At 36.7% G+C, this 16,216-nt stretch overlaps 1 protein-coding gene across 1 annotated transcript in view; it reads right to left on the minus strand.

Moving 5' to 3' along the window:
• Positions 1-16,216, minus strand: part of ZDHHC17 (zinc finger DHHC-type containing 17) — a 77,700-nt gene that overhangs the window by 57,691 nt on the left and 3,793 nt on the right. Inside the window, exon 2 of the mRNA XM_008067140.2 lies at positions 5,179-5,282. The gene's annotated coding sequence lies outside the window, so the exon portion shown is untranslated. The remainder of the gene's footprint in view (positions 1-5,178; positions 5,283-16,216) is intronic.

Genomic DNA, 16,216 nt, shown 5'->3' on the forward strand with positions numbered 1-16,216 from the left:
ATCTGACAAAGGCCTAACATCTAGGATTTACAAGGAACTCAAATGTGTCAAAAAGAAAAAAATAAACAGCCCCATTACAAAGTAGGCAAAAGATATGAATAGACACTGCCTAAAAGAAGACATGAGCAGCCAACAGATATATGAAAAAATGCTCAGCCTCACTAGTCATCAAAGAGATGTAAATTAAAATGACACTGAGATACCAACTAACTCCAGTCAGGATGGCCATCATCACTAACTCAAAAAACAACAGACGCTGAACAGGATGCCGGGAAAAGGGAACACTTCTACACTGTTGGTGGGAGTGTAAACTAGTACAACCTCTGTGGAAAACAGTTTGGCAATTACTAAAAAGATATAAAAGTTGACCTTCCATTATGACCCCACAATCCCCCTACTGGGAATATACCTGGAGGAATTCAAATCACTCTATGAAAAAGATGCCTGCACACAAATGTTTATCGTAGCATTATTTACAATAGCAAAAACATGGAACCAATCAGGTCGGCCATCGAAAGAGGACTAGATAAAAAAATGTGGTACATATACATGATGGAATATTACACAGCTACAAAGAAGGACAAAATCATGAACTTCGCAGCAACTTGAATGGACTTATAGCATCTATAATACTGAGTGATCTATCATAGAAACAAAGAACTGAGCATCACATATTCTCATTCATAAGCGGTCCTTGAACAATTATCATAATACTATAAGAAAAGGATTGGCAATTGTGGGAAACTGCTGAGGGAGGAGGGAATGCAGGATTGGCAGTAGTGGGAAACTGCCAGGGGAGGAGGCACACCTCATCAACAAGAGTACCTGCATAATCAACATCTGTATACCTAACCCTGAATTGTTCCCCACATCTTTAAAATAAAAAAAAATTTTTAAACAGGAAGGAGTTAAAAAATTTAAAAGTGTAGGCTTCAGAGTGCAAAAATCCCTTAAACACTTAAAAAAAATTTTAGATAACTTTTTTAAAACAAATAAGAAATTGCTACTTGTGTTTCTTAGGCTGATAATACAGATCAGACTTTCCTCCTTTATTTTTAAATTTTTTCCAAAGCTTGTTTTTTTTAATGTTTATAAGGGGAACAACACATCATATACAGTATCTTCACAGAATTTCCAAATATTTTTAGACAACCAAAAAAACTAAAAAAAATTTTAGTCTATATCTTAAAAACAACAAAACTAAAAAAATGAGCACTACTGACAATTGTAAATGTACAAATACAAAGAAACAGAAAAACAGCCCCTAACAAAAAGATCAAAAAGCTAAAGTGCCTTGATTAGGAACAACCTTTGAAAATGTGAGGCCAGATCTCTATCTGGCAACTTTGAGCAAGAGATAAAAGACAGGGCCAGCGTGGTGGTGCACGCCTGTAATCTCAGCACTTTGGGAGGCCAAGGCAAGAGGATCCCTTGAGCCCAGAAGTTTGAGACCAGTCTAGGCAACACAGAGATGGTATTCTACAAAAATAATTTTTAAACAAAAATTTAAAAAGAGATAAAAGGCAACATCCATAAAGTATTTCTATGTACTAAGCATATTAAACTTTTTATATGTATTAGCTATTTTCACATTGGTACAATACCAATCATTTTGTTAAATGACTCTCCTATTCATGATTACTAAAAAGTAAAGTATTTTCTTAACAGAAAGGATTCCAAACCAATTCCAACTACTGCTGCTACTATTAGCTGGTCAAAAAACTCTTAAACTTGTTCTTTTGCCTTCTTCCCCTACCCAACCCTCACCAAGCCAGCTAGAACGAGTAATTACTCATTGCTTCTAACTGCAGACCTAGAGCACAGACTGACTGAGAGAAAAAGGGGAACAGCAATGAAGAAAAACAAGGAAGTGGAAAAGTAATGGTGCACATATTGGAGAGCAAAATAACACCAACGATTATTTTTAGATAAGCCATCTACTTATTTTTACACAGAAGCCAGGCATGGCAGCTCACACCTATTATCCCAACACTTTAGAAGGAAGAGACCAGAGGACTGCTTGAGTCCAGGGGTTCAAGGCCAACCTGGGCAACTCGGTAAGACCTTATCTCTTCAATAAATCAAAAAATTAGACAGGCATGGTGGTATGTGCCTGTGGATTCAGCTACTTGGAAGGCTGAGGCAGAAGGATTGCCTGAGTCCAGCAGGTTGAGGTTGCAGTGGCTGTGAGCATACCATTGCACTCCAGCCTGGATGACAGTGAGACTCCAACTCAAAAGAAAAAGTAATTAAATAAACAAATAAATAAAATAAAAATATTTTTACTCAAAGAATTTCCTATTTTTAGAGTAACAGTTAAAATTTAGGTGAAAGGCAAGACTAGAATGGACAGTATCCCAAGTCAAAATATATAAAAAATAATTAAACTTGGATTTCACAAAGCAAAAAAAGTTCAAACAGGGTTATTTGCAATAGGGAGAACATTTATTCTTTTTAAAAAAATGCATTTATCTGAAATTCAAAGTTAACTAGGCACTGATTTTGTTCATTTTTGTTTGTTTGTTTGGGTTTTGGGGGGTGAATGTGCCAACCCTGGTCAAAAACCCTCAGAATAAATGAATTACTTAACATAAGAAAGCCTAACTGTACCTGGGAAAAGCATTAAATTCAAACTCATATTTTTGAAGTGAACTAAACCTATGTATAAAAATTTAGTGTCATGCCTCTTTTCACTGTAAATAACAATTTCCAAGCAAATACCAAGTGAGGAAGGAAGAACTAATTAGGTTGTCATGACACAAATTTAGGAATTCTGTCTGCCTTGTTCTTGTTCTTGCCTTAAGTGTGAAAAAACAAGACTACATGTGTCATCCTCATTTTTTTAAACGTATAGGTTCAACATCCCCAATCTGAAATTACAAAATACAAAATGCTCCAAAATCCAAAACATTTTGAGCATCAACATGATGCTACAAGTGGAATTTTCACACTTGACCACATGTGACAGGTACTTAAAATTATTTAAGTATTGTATAAAAGTGCCACAGAGTATGTGTATAAGGTGTATATGAAACATAAATACATTTCATGGTTAAACTTGGGTTCTATCATCAAGATATCTCATTACATATATATGAAAATATTCCAAAATCCAACCCAAATCCAAAACACTTCTGGCCCTAAGTATCTTGGATAAGGTATACCTGGCCTTTGAATAAGAGCCTATTCAAACCTAAAAACAAGCAAACTTACAAAAGAGAAAAGAAATCTAATTTTTGTAGATTCATTGAATTTTTCTATGCTGTTGTACTCAAAGCCCATGTGAAGGATGAGATACATTAATAATCAAATAATTTAGATCAGTCATTAACTATCTTATATGGAGAGGACAGGCCCCTTTGAAAATGCAATGAAAGTCATAGATTCTATCCAGAAACATGCTCCGACATATAAAATTTTATATATAATTCCAAGTCTGAAGCTATTCCTGGGATACAAGTAAGAATGTTAAGTAATTCACACCTCCTAAGAAAGTTGTAATAAAAGTCACATTACTCTGAAATTTGGTCTGCACTGAGTAGTAATAAGGTTTCCAGCACTCTATATAATGAATGTTAAGGGGCTAAAAGCACATCAAGTCCTTTATATTAAGAAAAAGATACTTCATGGTTTCACAAAACAAAAAATACTAGTTTACTCAGTTTCCTTACTAGTATGATCATGCTTTCTTCTTGAAATAGATATGTAAACGATTAGGAAAAAAATACATCCTAAGTAACTATACTGTGACTATTAATTCTGCCAGATATAATGAACTTCAGACAATTCTTAAAGCTGAAGAATCTATGAACTAAATACATAGTTTTTCTTTTGTTTGCAGATGAAAATAAATGTTATTTCAACTTCCCTATGATTTGCATTACAATATCTTTAGGTTACCCTTTTCCCTGACCTATTTAAAGACAGGTAAAATCTAGCATTTTGAAGATAATATTCTAGACAACTCTGATATTTCCCTCAGAACAGGTTAAATAAAAAAATATTGCCTGAGTTCGAGACCCGCCTGGGCAACTTGGGGAGGCCTCATCTCTAGGATAAAAAAAAAAAACAGCCAGGCTCAGTGGCTCAGCCTGTAATCCCGCGCCTTTGGGAGGCTGAGGTGAGTGGATTGCCTGAGGTCGCGGGTTCGAGACCTGCCTGGGCAACTTGGCGAGGCTGAGGTGAGTGGATTGCCTGAGGTAGCGGGTTCGAGACCCGCCTGGGCAACTTGGCGAGACCTCATCTCGACAATAAATCAAAAAATCAGCCGGGCATGGTAGTGCGTGTCTGTAGTTACGGCTACTCGAAAGGCTGAGGTGGAAGGATCGCAGGAGCCCGGCAGGTCGAGGTTGTGGTGGCCGGAAGCGGCCACTGCACTCCAGTCTGGGTGACAGGGTGAGACTTCAACTTAAAAAAAAAAAAAATCAGCCAGATATGGTAGCGTGTGGCTGTAATTCCGGCTACTCGGAAGGCTGAGGCGGAAGGATCGCCGGAGCCCAGCAGGTCGAGGCTGCGGTGGCCAGGAGCGGCCACTGCACTCCAGTCTGGGCAACGGAGTGAGACTCCAACTCAAAAATGACATTAACTACATTTTCTTTCTAATCAGTATAGCTGGTTGAAAGGGAGGGGAATAATGGATGTGCACTGTTCTCGATTTAAAGTGCTTTAATACCAACAATGCTTCCCAATTCACAATAAGCAATCTTAATATTCTCAGGGCCTAATAAACCTCTAGAAAGACTAGCAAATAAAAGTTAATACACAGCCGGCTCGGTGGCTCAGCCTGTAATCCCAGCACTTTGGGAAGCCGAGACGAGCGGATTGCCTGAACCTGCGGGTTCGAGACTAGCCCAGGCAACTTGGTGAGACCTCGTCTCTACAATAAAATAATAAAAAATAGCTGGGCGTAGTAGCAGGTGTCTGTAGTTCCAGCTCCTCGGAAGGCTGAGGTGGAAGGATCACCGAAGCCCAGTAAGTCGACGCTGGGGGCGCCGTGCGTGCATATGCCACTGCACTCCAGAGGGGGCAAAGGAGTAAGACTCCAATTCAAAAAAAAAAAAAGTAAATACATATATTCAATAAACCAATAGGAAATGAACTACTTGCGATACTGATATTTTCATATTTCATTTAAAATACAGATTCTAAAGAAGAAAACAACTACAACAAAAACCTTACTGTGTAGCCTTGACTATGTCCCATGTGCTGTAATCATCAATGTGAGTTTTCCGTCCAAGAGGTTCACCATATCCATGGTTATAATGGCTTTGGGGTTTGATCTCCTGTTAAAAAGAAAATCACACACAAGCAAGAAGTGAAAAACAAGATACTGAAAATATTTCACTATTTTATATTAGAACTTTTGTGCTATTTGAGGAATGCTCATTGCTGGAATAATTAAGTAGTACCTTATTCTAAAGTCTATATCCTTCAGAGAAACACATGTTCAAACAGATCTACCCCTCGGACACATTCTCAAAATAAAAAAGCTATAAGACTAGATATTAGTAACAAATTGGTAACTGAAATTCATATTTAGCCCCACCACAGAACTCTCCCACCTCTTCCTCAAATCTATTCATTCTCTCAGGCCAATTTTTTTGTAATTCTAGCATAACCCACAACTCTAACACTCTACTTTAAAACCCTCATAAGGCCAGGCACAGTGGCTCATGCCTGTAGTTTCAGCACTTTGGGAGGCTGAGGGAGGAGGACTTGCTTAAGCCCAAGAGTTCAAGACCGGTCTGAGTAACATAGTGAGACCTCATCTCTACAAAAAAATCAAAAAAAACTTAGCCAGGCACGGTGGCACGTGCTTGTAGTCCCAGTTACTAGGAAGGTTGAGGTGAAAGGATCACCTGAGCTCAGGAGGTCAAGGCTGCTATGAGCCAGGATCATACCACTGCACTCCAGCTTGAGTGGCAGAGTGAGACCCCAACTAAAAAATTAATTACTTATTATATGCAATGATTAAATTGTATTTTGGAGGAAATAACATCTTTTTTCCAATAACATTTTAAGATTAACCTATTCCAGTATCTATCTTGCCCCACCTATACGGTTGCTTATTTTTTAGTAAAAGCTAGGTGATTTTTAAAAAGATGTCTTTAATTAAGCATATCCCTAGAGTTACTCTAACTAAAAGGTAGAAGAGAAAGTATATAAGCAAATCTCCATCATGCTTTATTAACCTACACATTTTGTAATATAGAACTTAAATTATTTTTCTCACTTTTAAGCTGGATACTGATTTTATCTCCAGGACTAGTACCTTGTCAATGCAACAAATAAATGATAACACTGTATAAGATAATCACCATTGCCGGGCTCGGTGGCTCAGCCTGTAATCCCGCGCTTTGGGAGGCTGAGGTGAGTGGATTGCCTGAGCCCGTGGGTTCAAGACCCGCCTGGGCAACTTGGCGAGACCTCATCTCTACAATAAAATAAAAATAAAAAGATAATCACCACTATCACTAGACCTAGGAATAACAGTTCTAATTTTAAAACTTTAAAATATAATATTTTAATGTGTGCATATAAATAAGCATATCTTATAAATGCAAGTAATAATTTTTTTAAAGTTAAAAATTTACTATTATATATTAGATACCTTTTCAATATACAAATAGTTAATTAGACTCTTTAACATTTTAAAATTCTGTACATTTTCTGTGCTATTAATGAGAGCCAAGAAGCAATGTAATTGCTACTCTACCAAGGAAAGTAATACTAATTTTAAAAAAACATATGTAGGTCACTGTAACTTTTAAGAATACAGTAATTCCATTAGAAGGAGCTTGATAGAATAGAAAAAGTCCTTGAAAGTCTGCCACTCTCTTGTCTAGATTACACCTTGCAAGTCAATTAACTGATGTAGGGCACAGGTCTCTCATTTGTAAAAAGCAAAGAATGATAAGATAGGCAATAGGAAATCAACTACTTGAGACACTGACATTTTCATATTTCATCAAAAACCAGCAGGAGGGAAGAATGAAAGAGACCAAAGGTTTCAAACCCCACACATCCATTCCCTTCTTAAACAAAGCACTGTTATTTGTTTTTAAATACTGGGTATCAAAAGAAAAACTTTGAATAAATAGCATTTAGCATAGTTTACCTGAGCAAAGAACAACTCACGAATTGGGCAGCACTCAGAACCAGAAGAGGTTCTAAGAGCTCAGCTTTAAGTGTGGGTGGAGTGTTTGAACAGGTTGAACTCAGAAGCAAGGTAATTACTTGATTAGCTACAATTAGGTGTTTGCCTTATTTGAGCATGATCTGGTAGACCATTCCAAATTAGAGGATAGTGAGTCAGTCCTTTCTAATTATCAAAGTTTCTAGTTAGAAGTTAGTCCACAGTTTTTTATTAGTAAAGTTTAAGTTTCATTTTACTGTTTTCATTGAATTAGATTTTAGTTTGCTTATGTAGGAATGCAAGGCACTGACTGGTGCCATCTCACCCTAATGGCCTCCCAATTAAATGTTTTAAACATGGGATTTTAAACAAGATTTCTTCATTAAAAAATGATTCAGCTGCTTTCTAAAATAGTTCAGGAATTTCCAGATGAGAAGCCCTCCATGTTATTTCTAAGAATGACATACAATAATTTTATATATTACGGTAAAGAAATTATAGCCACTTGTAAGATTCTTAATGCGCCTAATTGATAGCTAAAAGTTTTTACAGCCCGGCTTTGAAGAGAATTGGAAGAAGAGAAACTACCTTCAAAACCTGCTATTAAAATAGTAGACAGGAATGAGAAGAGCTGAGATAAACTCAACTGCTATTAACACTGCTGCTAAGAGAACTCAACATGATATGACAAACTAATATAGCAGGTATAGCACAAACACTGGTTTATACATCAAGATGATAGATGCCATAATACATGTTCATTCACATGTCCTGGTGAAATTATACAGCCAATAAACTATGTGTCTATGTGCAAATTAGTTAACTTTAAAGTGCTAGACCTATTGTGGTATAACAATAAGTAGTATACTGGGGGTCTTTGTCCCAGGTTCCTGGCACAAGACTCCTAAAATGCTTGGAATTTCTTGATAGGAGTATTTTTTGTTATTAGAGGCCCCTTTTGATTACAACAAAGTAATCAGCTAATGAACTGACTTGGGAGTACCCTATATACCCTCAGGATGGTGTTGGTCACCAGAACCACCAAGTGATTAGAGTTAGAAATTTCAGTTCCATTTACTAACCTCCAGAAAGGAGAATGGGTTGCTGGAGATTAAGCTCTATGAAAACTGAATGATGAGATTGGATTAGCTTCTGGAAAGGTGAACACATTAAGGCCCAGAGAGGGGCGCTCCTAGAGAGGGCATGGAAGCTCTGCACAGCCCCCACACTTTGCCCTATGCATCTCTTTCGGCTGGCTATTCCTGAGTTGCATTATTTATAATAAACTGGTAAACATAAGTGTTTCCCTTGAAAATTATGAAAAGCAAGGAGGGAGTCACTGGAATCCAATTTATAGCTGGTCAGTCAGAAGTATTGAAGGCCTGACTTGTGACTGGCATCTGAAGTGGAGGCAGTCTTGTGGGACTGAGTCCTTGACCTGTGGGGTCTGTGCTAATCCCAGGTTTCTAATATCAGAATTACACTGAATTGTTGGCAGCCAGTTAGTGTACACATAGCAGGAGAAGTGCTTGGTATGGGAAAAAAAAACCCATTTAGTGTCAGAATTGTTGTGTAAGTACAGAAAGTGTCTTTCCAGACCTTGTAAATATTTAATTTACACTTATTTTTAAAAAGAGAGAGGCATGCCGGGCTCGGTGGCTCAGCCTGTAATCCCGTGCCTTTGGGAGGCTGAAGTGAGTGGATTGCCTGAGCAGCAAGACCTCACCTCTACAATAAATCAAAAAATCAGCCGGGCGTGGTAGCGCATGCCTGTAATTCCAGCTACTTGGAAGGCTGAGGTGGAAGGATCACTGGAGCCCAGCAGGTCAAGGCTGCGGTGGCCAGGACCAGCCACTGCACTCTAGTCTGGGCGACAGAGTGAGACTCCAACTCAAAAAAAAAAAAAGAGAGAGAGAGGCAGCACTGACTAAAGAACCCTCTGTGGCTCAATACTTTTAAGTTTATTACCAATCAAATACAAGTACTCTATCAGAAAAAGTTTTCCTAGAATCAGCACTATGATAGGGAATATGCAAAAGAACAAACATGCAGGTATATAGTTAAGTTCAGGAATATTCTGAAAGGGTAATGGAAGGGACTTGCTCTATCAGCAATTATAATATATTAGAAAGCAAACTAATGTCAAAGTAAGGTAGTGCTGTAATAAACAGGGCAATGGAACAGAGCTTACAAAATGAGAATTAAAATCAGAAGGGAAAGACATACTATTCTACAAATAGTATTAATGAACAATTAGACATTTGGGGGAAAAGATTTAGCAGGCTCCAACATGGGAGCGTGATGTGCTTGATGCAAAGATACTGACAAATACAGCCAAGGATATAAACTTCCTTTAATGGCAGGTGTACTGAAACATGTCCCACATAGCAGAATTCAGGGTAGCACTCTCCAAAGTGAGGGCTTCCCGGGTTCCCCATGCTCCCCGAGAACACACAGATACCCTTCATATGATTCTCCTGGAGAGAGAAATATGTCTCCTGTTCTTGGGAAGTCTTTTCCCCCCTGGGCTCTCCTGACTGTACTGGAGACTCTGACTGCATGCCTGGTGCTCACCAGGTCCCAGTAACTTGGTCAAAACAGCTCTAGGACTCTCCTGGGTGTTACTGCAAAACAAAGTTATTGAAGATTAACTTCCCAGACTCTGGCCACAGATGTGCCTCCCTGCTACCTGGATCAGATCTGCTCATGGGCTCCTCCTACACTCGCTCCTTGATCAGATTAACTTCCAGACCAAAGATTTAAATATAAAGAATACTGGCACTAATCATCTAAAGTAAAAATGCTCTGAGAAAAGCACAAATAACACATTTGAAAAACAGGCAAAGGATATAAAGAGAATTCAAAGAGAAAAAAATACAATGACAGATATACACCAGAGAGAAAAAATGTATACACATTTTAAGAGATGTTAAGAGATGTTCACCATAACTTTGAACAACGTGTAACTGCAGAAGTCAAACGTGACTTGTATTCATCTTTTGTTATCAATATATATTGAGTATTACAATTTTTTTTATAGAAAGCAGGATTTATTAAGAGGACAGAAAAGCTCCCACAGTGGAAAGGGACCCGAAGGGGTTGCCCAAGTATTACAATTTTAATACAGTTTTTCCTTTCTTAAAATGTACATACATTTTTTGGCACCCTCTGTAAATGAAAAGACACTGTAATTCTCAAATAATTAAATAAATGCATTTCTAAACGAAAGAGAGAAAAAAATCATTCAAAAAGTTCTAAAGCACACACATAATTTAATTCTATTAAATTTATAAGATGATTTTAGAGCACTATGAAGTGTTTTTATCAAGAAGATAGAAAAGGAAAAAGGGTATCTAGGGGTACTTGATTCATTTCTAAGTCCTACCTAACACTGATGAACCAAATGTGAGATCTTCTTAAAATGAAACAAACAAAAAGCACATATATGAAGCTCTTTAAAAAAAACTATTTTGCCCCAAATTACATTTGCAAAATGAAGACATTTTATCAGTCATAAAAATAGGCCAAAAACAATTTGACAAGGAAAACATAAGGTAGTAATGAACTAAATTTTACAAATATCATAAGGATTTTTTAAAGGAATATTTATTGTTTATAATAAAAAGACAGAATAAACATAAAACATATTAACCAAGCAAACAATAAATGGCAAGAAAAACCACTTGCCCCTACAGAATTATAAAATAACTTTCTTTTAAAATGTAATTAGTTAACAGCACCAGCAGATGGCATTACACTCGATAGAAGCCTTTCCTAATATACTTGTACACAATCCTTTTCTTTGTTCTTATTACTTTTAATTGACACATAATTATTGTACATATTTATTGGGTACAGTGTGATATTTCAATACATATATACAAAATACAATGATCAAAGTGGGGTAACCAGCATATTCATCACCTCAAATGTATCATTTCTTTTTGTAGGGAACATTCAAAATTCACCCTTGTAGCTATTTGAAAATAAACAATAAATTGTTGTTAATTATAGTCACCCTACAGTGCTGTAGAACACAGGACTTATTCCCTGACTCTCAATGTACTTTTTTATCTGTTAACCAACCTTTAGCGATCCCCCTTCCCTGACTCTAGTAATCAATATTCCACTCTACTGAGATCAACTTTCTCAGCTTCCACATGAGTGAGAATACGCACATATTATCTTTCTTTGATGTACCATCTTTAAGAAAAGACTGGACAAAAATGATTTTGTTAATTGGGAATATATAATGGAAGTATTTCAAATCAATGTTTTCCATTAACACCAGGTTCCTTATATAGTATGTATTCTGCTGGGGTTCCCAACCCCTGGCTAACAGTGTGAGAGCGTGGGTTCTGATAAACAAGAAGCCAACTTGAGGCAGCTTCTCTTTATGCTGTTGGACCATCACTGCTTCAATCCAATCAAATTAACCTTGCTTTCAACAAGAAAGTCTGACATCACAACAGTAAAGGAAATCTTTAGGCTAGGAAAATACCAACCTCTAGCTTTTTAAAAATCTCATTTTCACCTCATTTCCTTCTGGTCTTAATTTATATATATACATATACATGTGTATTTATAGCAATATATATAAATTTGACATACTTTTTTTTCCACAGACACTGGAGGAGTATTTAAGCGTATGTCTGTTTCTCCCCTTCCTACCTTCTTAAAAATACACCTTTTTTTTCAGAACTTTCGATTTACAAAAACAATGTGAAGACAATAGTCCTCACATTCCCCACACCCAGTCCTCCTATTAATAACATCCAACAGAATGACACATTCATTACAATTCATGAACCAATATTGATACGTTATTAACTGAAGTCCATACTTTATTCAGAGTCCCTTTGTTTTTATGAAATGACCTTTTTCTGTTCCAAGATTGCATCCAGGATACCACATTACATTTCGTTGTCATGGCTCCCTAGGCTCTGCCTGGCTGTGACACTTGCTCAACCTTCCTTGTTTTTGATGGCCTTGACAGTTTTGAGAACAACTAATCAGGTATTTTGTAGAATGACACTCAACTGGGATTTGTTTGATGTTTTTCTCATTATTAGACTAGAGTTACGTGTTCTGAGGAGGAAGTGTTTTTAATCCAGCCTTATTTTTCGGAAATACCTTTCAACACTGCTACATAATCTTTATTTGCCCAGAAGTTTGTATATTTTTATGCAGTCTATGATCATAGTACTCACATTACTTTATATTCTTCCCTTTTACATTTCCTCATGCCATGACACAGAGTTTTTTAAAGTACTGCTTTGAACCACTGTATATACCAACCTATCAAAATGTTGTGAAACATTTCCTAATTGCTGAACATTTACAGTATTCTTACATATCCTAACTAAACACAGATGCTATTTCTTGGGCATTCCTCTTCTATGTCTTCACCATTAGACTTTAAGCTAACCCTATCTTAATCATTTGTGTACTTTCAGTGCTTAGGACAGAGCCTGACAAAATACTGATGCCCTTAAATGAAATGAAGGAATACATGCATGTTTTTCCTCACTGTTGAAAAGTACTTTAACCTTTAATATTTCCTTTTCTTTTTTTTTACTGTGGTAAACTTCCTGGAAAGTGATTCTTAGCCGGGTTCGGTGGCTCAGCCTGTAATTCCGCGCTTTTGGGAGGCTGAGGTGAGTGGATTGCCTGAGTCCGCGGGTTCGAGACTCGCCTGGGCAGCGAGACCTCATCTCTACAATAAATCAAAAAATCAGTCAGGCGTGGTAGCGCATGCCTGTAATTCCGGCTACTTGGAAGGCTGAGGCGGAGGATTACCGGAGCCCAGCAGTTCAAGGCTTCGGTGGCCGGGAGCAGCCACTGCACTCCAGTCTGGGCAAGTGAGACTCCAACTCAAAAAAAAAAAGAAAGCGATTCTTAAATTAAAAGGTATAAATATTATGGTTCTTAACATGGTATCTAAATTGTTTTGTAAAAAGATCATACTTATAATCCCATCAGCAATATGTGATCAGCTATTTCTCCATAAACTCAATGGCACTGGGTATTATTTTTAAATTCTCCCTTATTTAAATAATGTAAGTAATACTTGCAACTTGAACTTTAAATATATTTTCCCATTCTATTTCATCGTTGAGAATTCTATTCATATCCTTTGGCCATTTTATTGAATTTGAATCCTGAAACTTGTTTGTTTAAATATATGAATTAGAATTTTATGTATATATAAGATTAAATATTATCTGTTCTCAAGATTTCTGTTCCATTTTTAGAATTGTTGATTTATGCTTTCAATATAATTCAAGATATCATATTCTTTATAATCACATATATTAATCTTTTCCTTGGGCTTTTTTGGTCTTTGTTTTTATATTTAAATAGTTCTGCAATTAATAGTACTATTCATAAAATATTATCAGTTCTCTTCTCAGTCACACAGATTGTATATCCTTGGTCCTCTGGAAGATAAGTGTGTCCAAGCGATTGACCAGGTGATCTTTAACCAATTGAATATGAATAAAAGGGACCAGTTGCTTTCAGAGACCAAGTTTATTAGCCAGTATGCAATCCCCCATCTCTTTCCATCTGCCAGAAAAACTGGCAAACTTCTAAAGAATAAAGGGTACTCAGTCATTCTGGGTCCCAGAGTAGCTACTATCCAACCCACAATATATACGCAGCATAAGCTACTAACTTTTTTTTAAGAGATGGGGTCTCACTATTTTGTCCAGGCTGGAATGTGATGGTTGGTCATAAGTGTGATCATCACACACTACAGTCTCAAACTGCTGGGTGCAAGTGATCCTCCTGCCTCTGCCTCTCATGCAGTTGAGACTACAGGCATGTGCCACTGTACCCAGCCAAGCCACTAAAATTTTAGGGTTGACTAAAACAATTCTGAGTTATTTATTTTGGTAAGTGTATGCAAATGAATCTACATAAACCATTTCTGTTGTATTTTGGAACTGATTATAACTAGTATATGATTTTACTACCGATGTTCACAGATTTATCTTACATTTGGCTACAATGTTAAAATATAATCTCTGATTTTTGTATGATCTTTTTGAATAGTATAAGAATATAATCAAATCTCCTGAAAATAAATGTTTTTTTCATTTTCATGGCCTATGATGCTGCCCAAAACACCAAATTACTGGAAAAAACAATGAGAATACATTGCTATTCTCCTGTTTTTCATCTATTTTTAATAGGCAATGTTCTTAATGTTACTCCATTATATATAAAATTGCTAAATCATTCTTAATCAAATGTATTCCAGAGAATGAATAACACTGTATACAGATAAAATGCCCACCCTTTGCATTATAGATTTCCAATTTATTACTGTACTTGACATTCTCAATTTTATCCTCCAAAGATTCTGACTAGCATTGTTTCATACATCTTCTAGTTGGATGGATAATCTTTTTTTTTTCTTTTATTTTTTTTTCCTAGAGACAGGGTCTTGCTATGTTGCCCATGCTGGTCTCGAACTCCTGGGCTTAAGCAATCAATGCTCCCGCCTAGGTCTCCCAAAGTGCTGGGATTACAGACGTGAGCCACCATTCCTGGCCTTGACAGATAATCTTATGAAAGTCACCTTCCCTCCTCCTCTTTTCCTCCTTCCCCATCACAGGCCAGTTGTTCTTACCAGCAGCCCACACTCAAGTCCTGGCCACATTTCCAACTAGGTTCCAGAAAACTGGGACAGACTCAAAATGATTCTGGAAAATTCCAAGGACATACCTTATCAGCATTTTAAGCTTTTTGTTTTTTTTAGTGTATGAGTCAAGTATACATGTAAATTACATTACTTAAGTTCAATTACCAAAATATAATTGGATGGCCAAGAAACACAGCTGAAAGTCCTACAAAGTATTGTAAACAATCTCTTAGAAGAAATGCAAAAATCCTATTTCAATAGAGAATAAACAAAGGCATTTAGTCATCTAGATCAGTAGGCAATAAAGATCGATCAGGGAGTTGTGTGTGAGGACATGCAATTTTAAAGGATCACCTAATGATTTTTTTTTTCTTTCTCACCACTTCCACAATTTATTCTTCCTCCTTTTCCGTCTTATTTATTAGAAGGCATTTCTAATTATCAAAATGTCAAAGTTGAAACTCATTCATCCTTGACTCTTTATCCCAAAGCCTCGAGTATTCTCCAAGTCTCACCAATTCTTTCTCAAAACAAATTTTACTAGTCCCTTCCTCTGTATCAATATTCTCTCAATGGTCTATCTGCATTATTGTCCCTATCACTCCCTTACTTAAAATCATGTACAGGATAAATGGGGAACACTTCAGCAACCACACAAAATCCTTCACGAACTGATTCCAAATTACTTTCCCAGCATTAGGACTCACTACTCCCTTCCACATATCCCACACAGAGATGAATACCAGCCATTCCAAGAAGTCAAGAACTTTAAAACCTCAGCATCTTCACACAAGTTAGTTAGAAGATGCACCTCATCTCAGGCTCAGGCAAACTTTTACAAATCGCTATTCAATTCACAATTCAAATGTCACCACATCCTTCCTTGTTTCTTTTAGGCTGTTAACTAACCTATCATCCATGCTATGCAAAAAAATCCATGCTATCCATTGCTATGCAAAAAAATTACAGATGAGTCATGGCTCAACTTAACAACTTTTCAACGGGTTTATTAGAATGTAATCCCCATCCTAAGTGGAGTAGCATCTGGACTCAAAGATAATTTACAATTTTTTTACTTTATGATGAATTTATCAGGGTAGTAACTGCATTTCTGACTTAGGATATTTTCGACTTACAATGAGTTTACCATGATGCAGCCCCAACTGTAAACTGAGGAGTACAATGGAACTTCAAAAAGACTGTGAAAAAAATTGAATTAAAAGATAAAAATTAAAAATATAAACTTTATATCTAAATGCAAGCTCCATCAAGTTCAAGACGCTTCTGTAAACAATGATATCAGACACTTAGTCCATCACTAAAGAACTGGGTTCTGTGCTGAAAAGAAAGAAACAAACAACCCCATTATAAAGTGGGCAAAACATATGAACAGACACTTCTCAAAGGAAGACATCCGAGCAGCCAACAGACAC

Source organism: Carlito syrichta, unplaced genomic scaffold (genome assembly GCF_000164805.1).
Source record: "Carlito syrichta isolate Samal-C Ts95f unplaced genomic scaffold, Tarsius_syrichta-2.0.1 Scaffold309295, whole genome shotgun sequence".
Lineage (NCBI taxonomy): Eukaryota > Metazoa > Chordata > Mammalia > Primates > Tarsiidae > Carlito > Carlito syrichta.